Source organism: Pogonomyrmex barbatus, unplaced genomic scaffold (assembly GCF_055798465.1).
Source record: "Pogonomyrmex barbatus isolate J1 unplaced genomic scaffold, ASM5579846v1 scaffold5, whole genome shotgun sequence".
Taxonomy (NCBI): Eukaryota; Metazoa; Arthropoda; class Insecta; order Hymenoptera; family Formicidae; genus Pogonomyrmex; species Pogonomyrmex barbatus.
In genome coordinates, this window is record NW_028297149.1 from 9,408,505 (window position 1) to 9,421,888 (window position 13,384).

Consider the following 13,384-nt stretch of genomic DNA (forward strand, 5'->3'; position numbering starts at 1 on the left):
TGGAGTTTTTATGGGTATAAACGGAGTATTCAATGATATATAAATCCGCGCCTAATTGGCAAAAGAACACGCAACTAATAGCAACGAGTTCGTTCCTAGAGAGAGTTACTCTCTGATTTAAATTCAAGCAGTTGCGAAATCCACGCGCAGAATTTTTGAGCTTGAGGTTGAAAAGGGGCTAACAATGGCTTTCATTAAACCTTCCAAGTCGCGACTTCGTTGCTGGAATTCTCGTACCATCGTCGGCCGCTAATAAAATAACGTCGAATCGCTATTCATTCGCTGCCGAGATGAAGCCGAAAAATTAACCGCTGATCCAAATTCATACGCGGCTCGTGCATGAGGATACAGGATATTTAAAAAGTTCGCGCGAGAACAGAGAAACGGTCGGCCATTAGGCTCTCTCGCTACTTTTGCACCTATACAAATTTTATTAACTTGAAAATCGATACAGGCAGAAAGGCAAGTTTGTGGATACTATCCGGTGGCGTGATCCCAGGACGACGATCCGTCTCGTAGGAAGACGCCAATGGCTCACAAATATGTCGTCGATGGTAGCGGTCGCCATCCCATCCCACATAGCTCCCACTCTCCATAGGTAGATCCACCCTAGTCTTCAGAAATGAGATAAATTGCACTATCGGTCTCCATTTCGCGGATCTACGTATCCATGTCCTGCACGTGATCGTTTGACATGCAGCATGCAAAGAAAACAAATCGAATAGTTTCTTATATTTTATGATTTATATGTGACATCATATATCTACGTGATAAAAAAAATATATGAATTGTGGAAAGAATAGCTTAACAAGTAAAGTTACAATTCCAATAATTTCATAATTGTTAAATCTAAATTTATACATGGAAAAAGTAATTTTGTTGAAATATCTGGAAATTTGACTATAATGAATGAGAAAAAGCATAATGTCTTTTATGTACAATCTTTTGTAATTTTGGCGGATCGTGTCAGATTTTGGGCATCGTGCAGTTTTGCGCGATATTGAGAAGATATTTTTCAAGAGATGGCGAATACAAAATCTTTCCGGTTGTCAGAAGTAACCAATATATTTAGATAGCTCACCTAGCGTTCGCTCGTTCGATGTCTCGTTAACTGTCATGCCTAGCCTTCCAACGCCGTCATTTATTATTCGACATGAAAAGGCGAGCCGCTGAGATGCATTGAAATTTTTCGCGAGTCATTAGGAAGAGAAAAGAAACGGCGGATTTCGATACGCAGGAGACCAGGACGTGTCGCGTCTGAACATCGCAATCTCTATCTCAAGGCTATCAAGAGGATGATTCTTGGTTCTCTATCGATTACCCGTCAGATTCGGAAACACGAGAAATGCATCGAAGTTCAAGAACGACAGTCTCTCCGAGTTCTCGCTATTATACGCGTAAATTAATGTGTAGTAACTCACCGTACGCCAAAAGCACCAATCCTTCCTCGCGATTTAGACCTGCAATAAAATAATAGTAGTAGTTAAAACATTGTGAGATCGGAATCGAGAGAACTTTAATCGTTCAAACTTCCATAAAAGATGTTGATCGCAATGCGAAACCGAGTATGGGATTTCGATATAGAAGTAACATATGTTTGAGGTTGACCTTGGCAATAAGAGCGATAATATCCTTTCCCACCTATTTTCTTCCATTAGAATCAATAGGCGGAGGCGGGACGAAATCCAGGCGGAAAGGGAGGAAAGGCGATCATCACCGACGCAACCACCTGCCGGCCTTTCCGTTCGGTCTTCAGGATTTCAGCCCAGTAATTGCTGCGGCAATTACCGTGAATTACGGCGATAATTACCGTCATTATGCGGTGCAGTAATTTTGGTAATTACTACAGTAAATCGCCAACTATCCGATTGCAACCCGTCGCTCCTCATCTTGCGGTTAGTACCGGATAACTTTTAAGTTATCTCGTCCAATGACCAGCCACGTAATCACGAGTCGAATTGAATTTCCATTCGCGGTAATACGAAACCGAAGGAAACATGTTCGAGATACGGCACGGCGGTCAATCGCAACGTTAAATTACGAAATGGCGTAATTCTGTAAAACCGCGCCGTGCTTAAATACACACTTTAAAAATCGACTGGAGATATTATCCCTCGAAATTAAGAGCTATGTCACAAAATAAGAAAAGCGCTAATTAAGCCGTGGACGGCCCGGCGTGTTTTTCTTTTGTACATTATTCGCACGTAAAGAGCCAGTTTTATAGAAGTAAGTGGCACACGCCGGTTCGAAATTAATTCAAGGAAACGAGATCTTTCAGAGTTATTAACCGCTCTCTGTATTTTCGCAATCAGCGAGAACTCGATTTAACAATGGCGCCATTCATTTCGGCTTGATAATGAAATGAAAATAGATGAGAGCGCATGCGGAGAAGTGAAAATTCTGAAATATTACTCGAGCAAAAAAGTTCGTGACGATTTAATTTATCACGTGCGTTTCCTTTCTATCTCCGAAATATGAAATTATTAGCGTTATTTAAATGGCCATAATGTCTACAATGTGAACAAAAGAAGCTTAATAAAGGAACTTAAAAACTTATATACGAAGCTCTTTGAAAAAGAGCTCTCTGATATGAAGTTACATATATTTCGATTTATCGCCGGAAACTGCAAAAAAAACAAATATCGCTAACCATCGACGACCAAGTGTGAGCTATGGTTTCTCACTGTGTAGCGCACGCGATCGGAACGATCGTTCCGTCCGCTCGTTCCGTAGCTCAATTTCGATATTCGAGACACGAAGTTATTTAATGGGCTGCAAGAATGACGGCTACTGCTGCAAGAGGTATTACGGCAGTTGCAACAGTAACGACAGAAACCATATACCACGGCCATTCGATCCAACTTTGCGCTTTGTTCGGTATGGGTCACCTTTCGTCCGTTTCGAGAACTCGCGAAACAGTACGCGTTTCCACTCTTCGATGTTTGCCCTCGCGCGAAAAATGCAACGAGTATATTAATCAATATGGGGAAATATTTTCCATCGGCATATTTGAACTCGGTCGTACCTCAGTGATATATTTTTAATATTCCGGTAATGTGCGCCGGGCGAGCATCGTGATTTAAGGTATTTCGAGCGTAATACAAAAGCCGACATTTTTGGCATTGCCGCTGATCGGAATGTTATTGTTGAGTTTGGTGTGACGATCGCTTAGCCCGGAATGTTTGCCCGGACGCAATCGAACGGTGCACCCGACCGATGCAGCCGGTGCATTTGAAATGATTACCGGTACGCTGCGTTGTCGCGTTGAATGGTACGAATTGTTAGCAGCTATTTGCGAATTTATGAACCACTCTGCCGGTGACGATTCGCACATCCCAGATAACACGTTCATCCAGCGCCTTCTCTCTCTCTCTCTCTCTCTCTCTCTCTCTCTCTCTCTCTCTCTCTCTCTCTCTCTCTCTCTCTCTCTCTCTCTCTCTCTCTCTCTCTTCCCTCCTCGCGGCAGAAATAAATATTGGCAAAAGAACCTGATACTGGAAATCGTAAATAGGCAGTATCACATTTACACTCAATTTTAATAAAAATGATATTTCGCATATATATATATATATATATATATATATATACAGAATAATAGTTATTTATCAAACTTATAATTAAACCGTTTGCAGATTATATTTCTAGCAAGATTGAATATTCAGACACTTTCGAAAATTTTTATTTTCGGACGACGCTAGTTAAAAATCAATTTCGATGAATACGCGATGGATGAGCGTAAGAAGCATTCAAATTACGATTAGGTCGAAGCCGGTGTGCCTCGGGAGTTAACCTCGCGAGATATTTTTATCCCTGACACGTCTCGTTCATCCTCCCATCCCTTACTTAAGGGAAACGACGGGAAGAGGGACCGTATCCAACGACTCGCATGAGCGGACTGGCAAAAGGCCGCTCGTGGAAATACCGAAAGTTATGAAAGTTTTATGACAGGCCATGAGAGAACGTCGGAAGATGCGGAGAATGGGGGGAGAGAGGGTCGCGGGGAAGAGGGGAAGTTTCACGCTGGGAGGATGGCGATGAGTATATCCTATGGACATTTACGGCGAGCCAATTTTTTCGTTTGATTATTCAACGCGCGTGAATGCACCCCGACTCTCTTGGCGATTGCATCTGACGGTCGGCCGCGGTTTGAAATTTTGGAAACAAAAAAAAGTGCGACGGAAATCCGAAAAGCCCGGTGACCGCAGCCTGAAAAATGCAACACCATTTCTCGAAAACGATGATCTTTATCGCTGGGAATGGAATCGACGCTTCCGACCGCCGATCGCGTGGATTCTTCGAGATATTCGGATACGCAAACCAGCCGCGATTTGTTGTCGCATTTCGCGAAATGGGTCGTCGAGGGGGCTGCCGCGCGAGGGGCGCGAAAGGATCGAGTCGTGTGGGAGTAAGACGGGCGGGGGCGATAAATCAGGACTCGTACGATAATGAAATTCAATGCTTCGGGCCCGGGTGTGTCAGGCGAGTTTTATCAAAAGCGCCTATTTATCTTTCTTACAAAACAGTTTGAAAACAGTTCGCTCATAAACGGCATCGGACGGAGAGATTCTCGTCCTCGAGTCGCTCCGGCGACCCGTACCGCAGGGGCGAAACTGGGTCTCCGAGAGATTGATGGCTTTTCTTTCACCCTTGAAGTTTTCCAAAAATAGTACTGACATTCATAAATTTTGCAAACCTCCTCAGGTGAAGACATCCTGATGCCACGGTTATAATAATCGAGATAATAGTCAATCAATAAATCTTTTTAAAACTATGTTATATCCTTCTCAAAACTATGATGATAAAATTATGACAAAAGTATGGCAGTAAAACGGAAATAAATATCGCGAAAATAAATAAAAGCGAAAAAGAAAAATAAATAAAAATAAAAAAAGAAAATAAATAGCGCGCGCGTAGTGAATACCCGTAATGTTTAATGTTATAAAATTTATAAAACGAAATGTATAAACATGTAAAAAAATTATATGTATTATTATTAATTGCTGAATAAATTTAAAAATTCAAGAATTAAATCGTAACTTTCTGTTATATATCGTATTTTAGCTATTTCAGAATTATACAATTATAATTTTAAAAATCAATTGAAATAAATGTATCTAAGCAAAGAGCACTTGAAGCAAATCGGAAAAATAAAAATAAAACTCCTGAGTGTGTCACGTCGAGTGTCACAAAGAGAAACGTTGAAGCTGAAATGTAGTAAAAGAGCGATTCGATTTGCACAACTGAACTTGGATTCTATCCTTTTATCAAGATTTCCTTGCCCTCGCCGTCGTGCTCTCTATCTCTCGCGTCCATAATTTCTTATCGGCTTCCTTTCTACAATCACCGTTATCCTTCGCTTTCGCCAAGATACGATGTGGTTTAACAAAATTGAAGCGTCCGAAAAGCAAAGAAACAGGATGAGACACGTATCGCGAAACTGAACGGCGACAATTGACGATAAGTCCCCGATATCTCTCGAGAAAAATTGCACCGTTTCAGTCTGTCAAGCCGAAAACGCGTCGCGCGATCGCACACGGTGTCACGTAATCGCGAACAGCGTCTCTCTGAAAGACAAGAACAGTCGCGTGCAATCGGGGAACACCGAGGCCTAAAAACGGCTCCGTTTACGTTATAAATAGATTTCGGATGCGAAAATCTAAATCCGATCCCTCGGCCGTGCCCGCGTTCTCGTTTGTCCGCTGCAAATTTCGCAACGAACTCAACCGAGATCCGTGCGAAGGCAACCGATCTGACTAGTTCGATCGACAAATCCCGGACACGGATTAATCCTCAAAAGGGTCGCAAGGGTGTGCAAATTAGCGGCTACGAACCAATCATTCAGATATCCATCGAAATACCGATGTATTTCGGAGTTTCCAATGTATATCAGACACAACATTCAACAGCGACATCATCCTCTCGTTGCAAGTCGGCGCAACCCCTCCTCCCCCGGAACGGGGATTCGGATACTACGTGTGCATCGTATTTAATCCACGTTTTACGCCTCGGCGGTCCGTAGCGTGATTCAATTACGTTGTCGGAGGTGGAAGTTAGGGGGAGGATTCTGTCGGGGCCGCTGCCGAGTCTTGTACACACCGAGGATGATGACACCACCCTCTCGTTTATTCCCGTGCCATGCCTCCTGCATCTACGGACTTCACAACGAGAGGATGTTTCCGCATGCGTTTGCGAGTAAATTAAGGTTCGTTTACATTACATGGCGACCGATAACAAGTTGCGACATGGTAATGACGAATCATCATATAAAACATTAAAATTTCATTGATCGAATAATCGTTATCATTATCAAAAAAAATAAATAAAAGAAGAAAAATTTAACAAATGCATCAATTCATAATTGTTAATTCATAAGCGACAAAATTTTCCAAAGAAACAAGATTTTAGAGCGCAAAATGCAAATATTAAGCGATGAGTAACTTATACTTGCTAGAATAATTTTCAGCCTCACATTTTTGATTCTCATTTTTCTTGCGAAATAAAATTTTACGGCGCTTATTGCATTTTTACGACTTTGAATTAATCTTATTGTGGTCATGGCATATTATGTATATATTACATACATCGCACATCGTCTTCTCGCGAGTGGTTTTCCGCAAAAACCGAATAAACTTTGTTTCTCAAGAGAGGCAACAGTCTGTAGTAGTATAGGTTACATAAGAGTAACGCTATGTAACAAGCAATCCGGTGCACGCTGGTAGATCACAGCGGAAAGAACATAGCAGCCACCAACTCCCATACGCATGTAACATCTCCGTGAAAATTTGACAACGCGGTGGCGGAAATTAATTTCCGCAAAAGTCGAGCGTTGCTGCCGGCTGTAGTATTAACGCGGGATTCGCCGTGACCTGACTTAGGGTAAGACGCGTGTTACCCTACAGCGAGCTTGCCCTTACACGTACGAGCGTATTATGTAATTGTTCAGAAAGATGCGACAGCACGCGTCGCGAAAATTTAACAACTACGGAGTCTAATGTGGCCATTACTCAACGCTCATACGTCCAAAGTGTGCACAAGCACGGAGGGTACGTAAAGAGGGTCCTTCTAGGAGCAGAGAGAGAGACAGGTAACACGGACTTAGTTAGTTTTAGGAATATAAAAATGCGCGCTTCGCGTATAAAAATTGCCAAGCGAGATTGGAGAAAATTATTATATTATTACATTATTCATGACAATATTTATATGAATGATTTTAATATGCGCATATATTTAGCTGCCGTTTACTGTTTTAATCATTCGTGATATATATATATATATATATATATACGCAGATTATTTATTAATTATATTAATAAATGCAGGATGCGAATAATGTCGAATAGTGGAATTTTCCGAACTTGATGGATATTTTACAACAACCAGCACCATCTCCTCCTATTAATCTATGAGATTGAAGCGCTATGAACTTTTTGCTGTTAACATATTCATTATGATAACGAACATTAATATATATACCGGCATAAGAATCGGGGACAGCTCATTATCCGGTGTAATAGGCAATACATAAATCTGTCCGAGTTACTAGAATCATATAATATAACAATGATAAAGTCACATGTGTATATATATCATCGTTGTATATGCATCAGCCACGTTATTAATCTCATCGCTATGAGAGGGTAAATACAGCGACCATTACGTCGGCCGTGTTTATGGACTACCTAAGGCAGTCCCAACGTATTTCCCAACGTGGATGTTGCCGAAACTTGAGATCTTGAAGGATCCCCCTAAGGGATGCGAAGCTGCTCTTTGGAACAGCAACGGGGAACTATTATAACATTATTACGCAACTAAGGAGATACGCATTCCTTGTTGTGTCTCGATATTTAAAGTGATTTAATTTTGTTTCTTCGCGTCGTAGAGGGAAGTATTAAGAACTCCCTAAGCTAACATTCGACGTAACGTACACCACGTGGAAGGAAGGGAAACTTTCGACAGTGTAAACAATTGAGGAAGACTGAGAAACCAATGCATTTACGCGATACCGCGCAACATTAATGAAACGTTACCAATATTTACATTAAAACAATGCTGCGTCACGTGCGCGTGCGCGCGCGCGTTTCCGTATCACGCGCCGCGCGATCGCATCTGTTATCTATCAATTCTCGGCGACGGTGCCGGCAAATGTACAGACTAATAGCCTGTTTCAGCGTGTTTGCGTAGCATCTCAGTGTAAATTCAGGTACGTTCTCGCATATCCGTCCGTTTGTGCACTTTGATATTACCTCATGTACACCCACCGTAAACCGGAAACCACGCGCTACCAACGCGTCACCTCTCGTTGTCGTCATCGGATGGCGGCATGATAATAGCGATTTCACGCTTCTCGAAGCGTTCGTACGTTCTTTTTTTACCTGCGCCTATCTGCGTCCCTTTTCTTCCCGCTGCGGCGCCGCAGTTATTCCGCCGGGGATGCAGGCCGTACGTTTACACTTGCATTCCTAGAGTACCGAATTCCGTGGCGAGCCAACCTTGCACTGCTGAACGAGTGCATATTGTCTTTCTGTGACTTATATACATATGCACATGTAAGTTCACTTTTAACCATTTAATTTAATATTATATTTGTCAAATCCATCTCCTCTAGTTTAAAATAAAAAAGAAGCCCCATATATATATATATATATATATATATATATATATACATATATATATATATATATATATATATATATATATGGGGCTTCTTTTTTATTTTAAACTAGAGGAGATGGATTTGACAAATATAATATTAAATATATATATATATATATATATATTCCACTTGTAGGATCAATCTTCGTTTGACCTAAAAAAATTTTATTTCTCTCGTATCTCGAATTATACATTTATGTCTCGATTTCATTGTTAAAAAAAAAAAATAATAGCGTTTAAATATTAAGTTCAAAGTTTTGGCAAATTTAATAAGTGATATTTTTCTATACTTTTGGCACTATATGCTGCAGCGAGTGTAGACTAATCTCTGGAGTCATGCCGTATGAATTATACGCGTACCAGTCAATATATTATATTATGCAATATGTGTTGCATTAAAAGGACTTGTTTGAAACCGCTGAAACGGATGTGTCCATCGAAATTGATATTAATCGATGGCGCATGAATGCCAGAAAGGTTCTCGATCGATTATCTTGTCTCGCGGCACTTTAACTCCGTAGTAGTATTTCCGCCAAGCGCGATTTAAAAACGTGAGATAAACGAGCAGCCGTTTTACTTCGCTCGCGCGTGCACGAGAATATACCGATTTTAACTTTTGCTGTCCAATATCACGGGGGCGGAAAATCCGGGTTGGCGGCGGCGCAGCGTCCGCTCTCGCTGCCCGCTCGGGAAAATATAAAAACGTCCATCCACCCTTCCCTCTCCCTGCTCCGTCCCTCCTCCCCCCCCCCCCGCTGTGAGAAACGAAGACGACCGGCGGAGGCAGGTCGAGGGCAGGGAATACCCAGCGGGGTAGAAAAGTCGCGAGGGTAAATTCCTTCGTGCCTGGAAGGTGAACGGGGGAAGGGCAGCGGGCGGTATGGAATTACGAAGTTTAAGATAAAATGGATTCGCGGAATCTGAAATAGAAAATTCCCTAGCTAATACCACGGCAGGATTCTCATTCCCCTCGCATAACTTTCGTCATCCGAGAACGCCGTTTTCTTCGTATTCCTGTCGCGGTGGACCGGCGTCCGCTTCCCCCTTAGGCGGCCGGTGGGAATAAGAGAAGATAACCGAACGTGAATGAAATCGGTCGCGTGTCTTTCAATCATTCCCATCCCGGACCCGATCTTTTATGTCTTGCGATAATGAAACGTGAAAAATGAAAAATGGAAAAGCGGAAACTGCAGCTGCCATCACACGCGATTCTTAAATCTCATTCATTACCTCGCAATAACGATCTCGCAGAACTTGGCCGTAGTTCGACCGTAACTGAGAATACGCGAGCGATAAAGACGGAGATGTATCTCTCGTGTGATATGTGTTGCCAAGTTCGCTTGAATCACGAGTATTCGAGATTCGTCGATAAAACTCATCGCAACGTGCAATCGTCATTATAATGTTAAAAGATGCCAGCTTGATTATTGGCTCATATTTATTGCAACGTACTGAGAGCTAAAGAATGGAAAATCCACGCGTTGGTGGCAGCGCGCTATTTGTAGACCAGTCTCTAAGCGTGATCAAAGAGACAGTAAGTGGTAATCAAAAGGAAGTAATCGTGAAACGAGAGCAAGTTACGTTTGTAACGGTAACTACTCTCTTTATGCAGCGCATTCATACAAAGACAGACTGCACTCGTGACCGTCATCAACTGCTCTGCGATAACGTTATTTAGCCTCTGAACAGATTCCCCGTTGAAAAGGAAAATAGAAACAATCAATATCAAACGAAATTGAACGTCTCCAATTTTCTATTTTCACATCCTATTTTCAGATTCCCTATTTAAGAACCGAAAAATCGCGTTTGTTTTTTTTTTTTCTTATAAAAGAAAAGAGGAGCTTCCATTATTATCCCTTTTTTTCTTAAAATGGAAGAGAAATAAATGTAAAACGTTTAAAATTACTTTACAATTACATTAACGACGTCGCATCGATCGATTATATAATTTCTACTAACACACTTCTAACTTTATATCATTTTATAATCGAGAAGTTACGCGGTTTACGTAATGCTATTTTTAGGTTTATGGATAAAATATTATCGATTTACTGCGCGCGCAATTTGGATATCGACGAGAAAGTTTTCTGCATCGCGTGAGATCCCATCCCATTAATGTTAATTATTAAGCCACCAATATCCAGCGGTATGCCATTTTATCGATCCCATAGCCATTATGGCAAACGATGCAAGACTCTCACACGCTGTCTGATAGGGGCGCTATCGATCGTCACCTGCAGAAGTAAACGTGCGCCCAGAAGTGGTCGCAGATAGAGAAAGCGGAAAAAGCGACCGCCGATGTCGCGCGTACGTGAGAAAATAAAGGAAACGTTTCAGAAGCGAAGGCATGCTTCCAACGTTTGTATAAATTAATTGTACACCTTTGCTGGTCTCGCGCGCGCGTTCGCGGTTTACGTACGGTCTAAAGTTCGGAAATCGCGCCGAGGACGCGTTGGGGAGGCCGGGTGAATTATATCACATCCATTCTAGCCATCTAATACGCACCCGCCCTTTCCGGCCCGGATGTGCACACATCCCTTATAACCACCACGCTCGAGGTGCTCTCCGCTAATCGGATTTTTGCAGCTCCCGCCACAGGAAAACCCCGAAGCTACTGGCGAGGTCGCCTTTTCGCAGATAACACGGTAACGTTTGTAAGGGTGAAAAAGTAAGTTCGATACGTGTGCGAACGTATAAATGCGACAAGAATATACTGCGAAATGATTTAAATTCGCTTAGTGACCCCACTCGTTCGGAACAATCGATTTTTTTATATCACTCAAATAGTTTTGCGAAGGATTCAAAAGTCAAGCCTGAGAATAACTTATGCTCATTTCTCACGAACATTGCACTATTTTTGATATTAGTATTTTTTCAATTTTAATTGTTATAAAATATTATGATAAATTATATATATTTTTATCGTACTTAAGTAATATCAAATTGTCATATTTTATACAGATCTCTGTCTCTTCCTTATTGCGTACAATAATATTATTAATATTATTAATGAACGTAAATAGTAATTCTCAAATTAGCTACCTCTAACATCAATTCGATGACAATCTACCACAAACTCAATCGGTCTAATTTTTAGGCAAGTCACTCGTTACGTTCTTGCTGAGTTCTTGGGTTTCTTCCTTTTCTACTCTTATCCGAGCCGTCGATGTCTAATTTAATCGCGGCAATTAAGACTGGTTCCGACGAAGAGAGTACCGTGATTCAGAGGAAATTGAGAAATTAATATTTCTAAGGTGCGGAGGTTACGAGGAACGTGGTAGCGGAAAGAGGGTTGTAGGAGAATAATTAACAGCCGCTCTATAAAATCCAATCGAAGCTCCGGAAGCACAGCGGGGAAGAAAGAGAAGAAGGGTTATATCAACGACTGGTCCAATGAGCGAAGAAGAGACTCAGAGATGCGCCCGGAAGTATATTAATGAATTCATTTGCGCCCCTAGCTTTCTCTCTTGGGGACAAGAATCCTTTGAGACGATGATGGAACACGGGTTTCGGAGGAAGGCCGATATTTGAGAATGCAACCGAACGAAATAGTATACAGGATGTTAGTATAATAAACTTTTTGAGTAAGATTTTCGATAAAATGTTGCGAGCAATTAAAACATTCAGCAAAAATGTAATCAGTCGAATTGTTAATTTTGTTTGTTATAATTACATTAAATTAAATATGTCCCTGTACATGAAAAATATGCAGATATGAATTCAATGGAATTACGTACCCTGAGCTAAACTATTTTTGCGTTATCGACTCTTCCCACCTTTCGTTTCCATATCTTTTCTTCAGATGAGCAAGCAAAAGCGTCACCAAAAGGAACTAGTGAGAAAGAAAAGGGACATAAATGGTCATTGTCGCCACTTACTCGCGTTCCTCCCTTGATTTTCGAGAATCAGCCTTGGCGAATGTCGTCCAATTTATTTTTTCGCTTATACCAAAATCAACGAGCACTTTGTTCTTTTGTTTACTGACCTGGTTTCTCTCTTCTCTGTCTCATCTTTTATATAAATTTATATGTACGTATATATATATATATAAAATTTACCTCTTGCCATACGGCATTATTCTGCTTCGCCCTATCTTATTTCCGTGAGTAATTCTGGCAATAATTATTGACCCAACAACCGCCGTGAACGTTTTTATAAATCGCTCTATCAATTTCTTACTATTCTAAGTGAGGCGATAAATAATCAGTCGAAAGACTAAGAATAGAAGATGGTATAATATTTCAATGCTTCAATAAAAAATTAACAGACTTATAAGATACATATTTGCAATGTATATGAAAGTTATAAAAATAGCGTTTCTCTTTCTAGATTTTTTATTGATTTTTTATAAACACGTCTGATTTTTCAAAACCAAATAAGAATCGCGAATATTAATATAAATATAAAATAGTATAAAATAGTATAAAATAAATATAAAATAATATAAATGCACGAACACTGGTTTATGTTCAAATTTTCTTATCATCAAATTTTTTTAATGCATCCTAAACAACAATGGTGGAATATGTTTTATTGGATTACTTGATTTTATGCAGATCGCACAGATTCCGCTTGTCGTGCAACGGTCGATACGTTGCTCGTGGTATATCGGTCAATATCAAAGTTCGTTAATTACAGAACAGGGGCTGCCCGCAATCGTGTAACTGGATGAAATACCAATTTAATAGTTACACCCTTCGACCGATCAGCCGTACTAGATCGCATCGCACGT

General features: G+C 40.8%; 1 long non-coding RNA gene across 1 annotated transcript in view; it reads right to left on the reverse strand.

The window, feature by feature from the left end:
• Positions 1-1,421: 1,421 nt before the first annotated feature.
• The window catches only part of LOC148935435 (uncharacterized), an 88,226-nt gene continuing 76,263 nt past the window's right edge, over positions 1,422-13,384 (reverse strand). The window contains exon 3 of the long non-coding RNA XR_016140481.1: positions 1,422-1,460. This is a non-coding gene — a long non-coding RNA (uncharacterized LOC148935435). The remainder of the gene's footprint in view (positions 1,461-13,384) is intronic.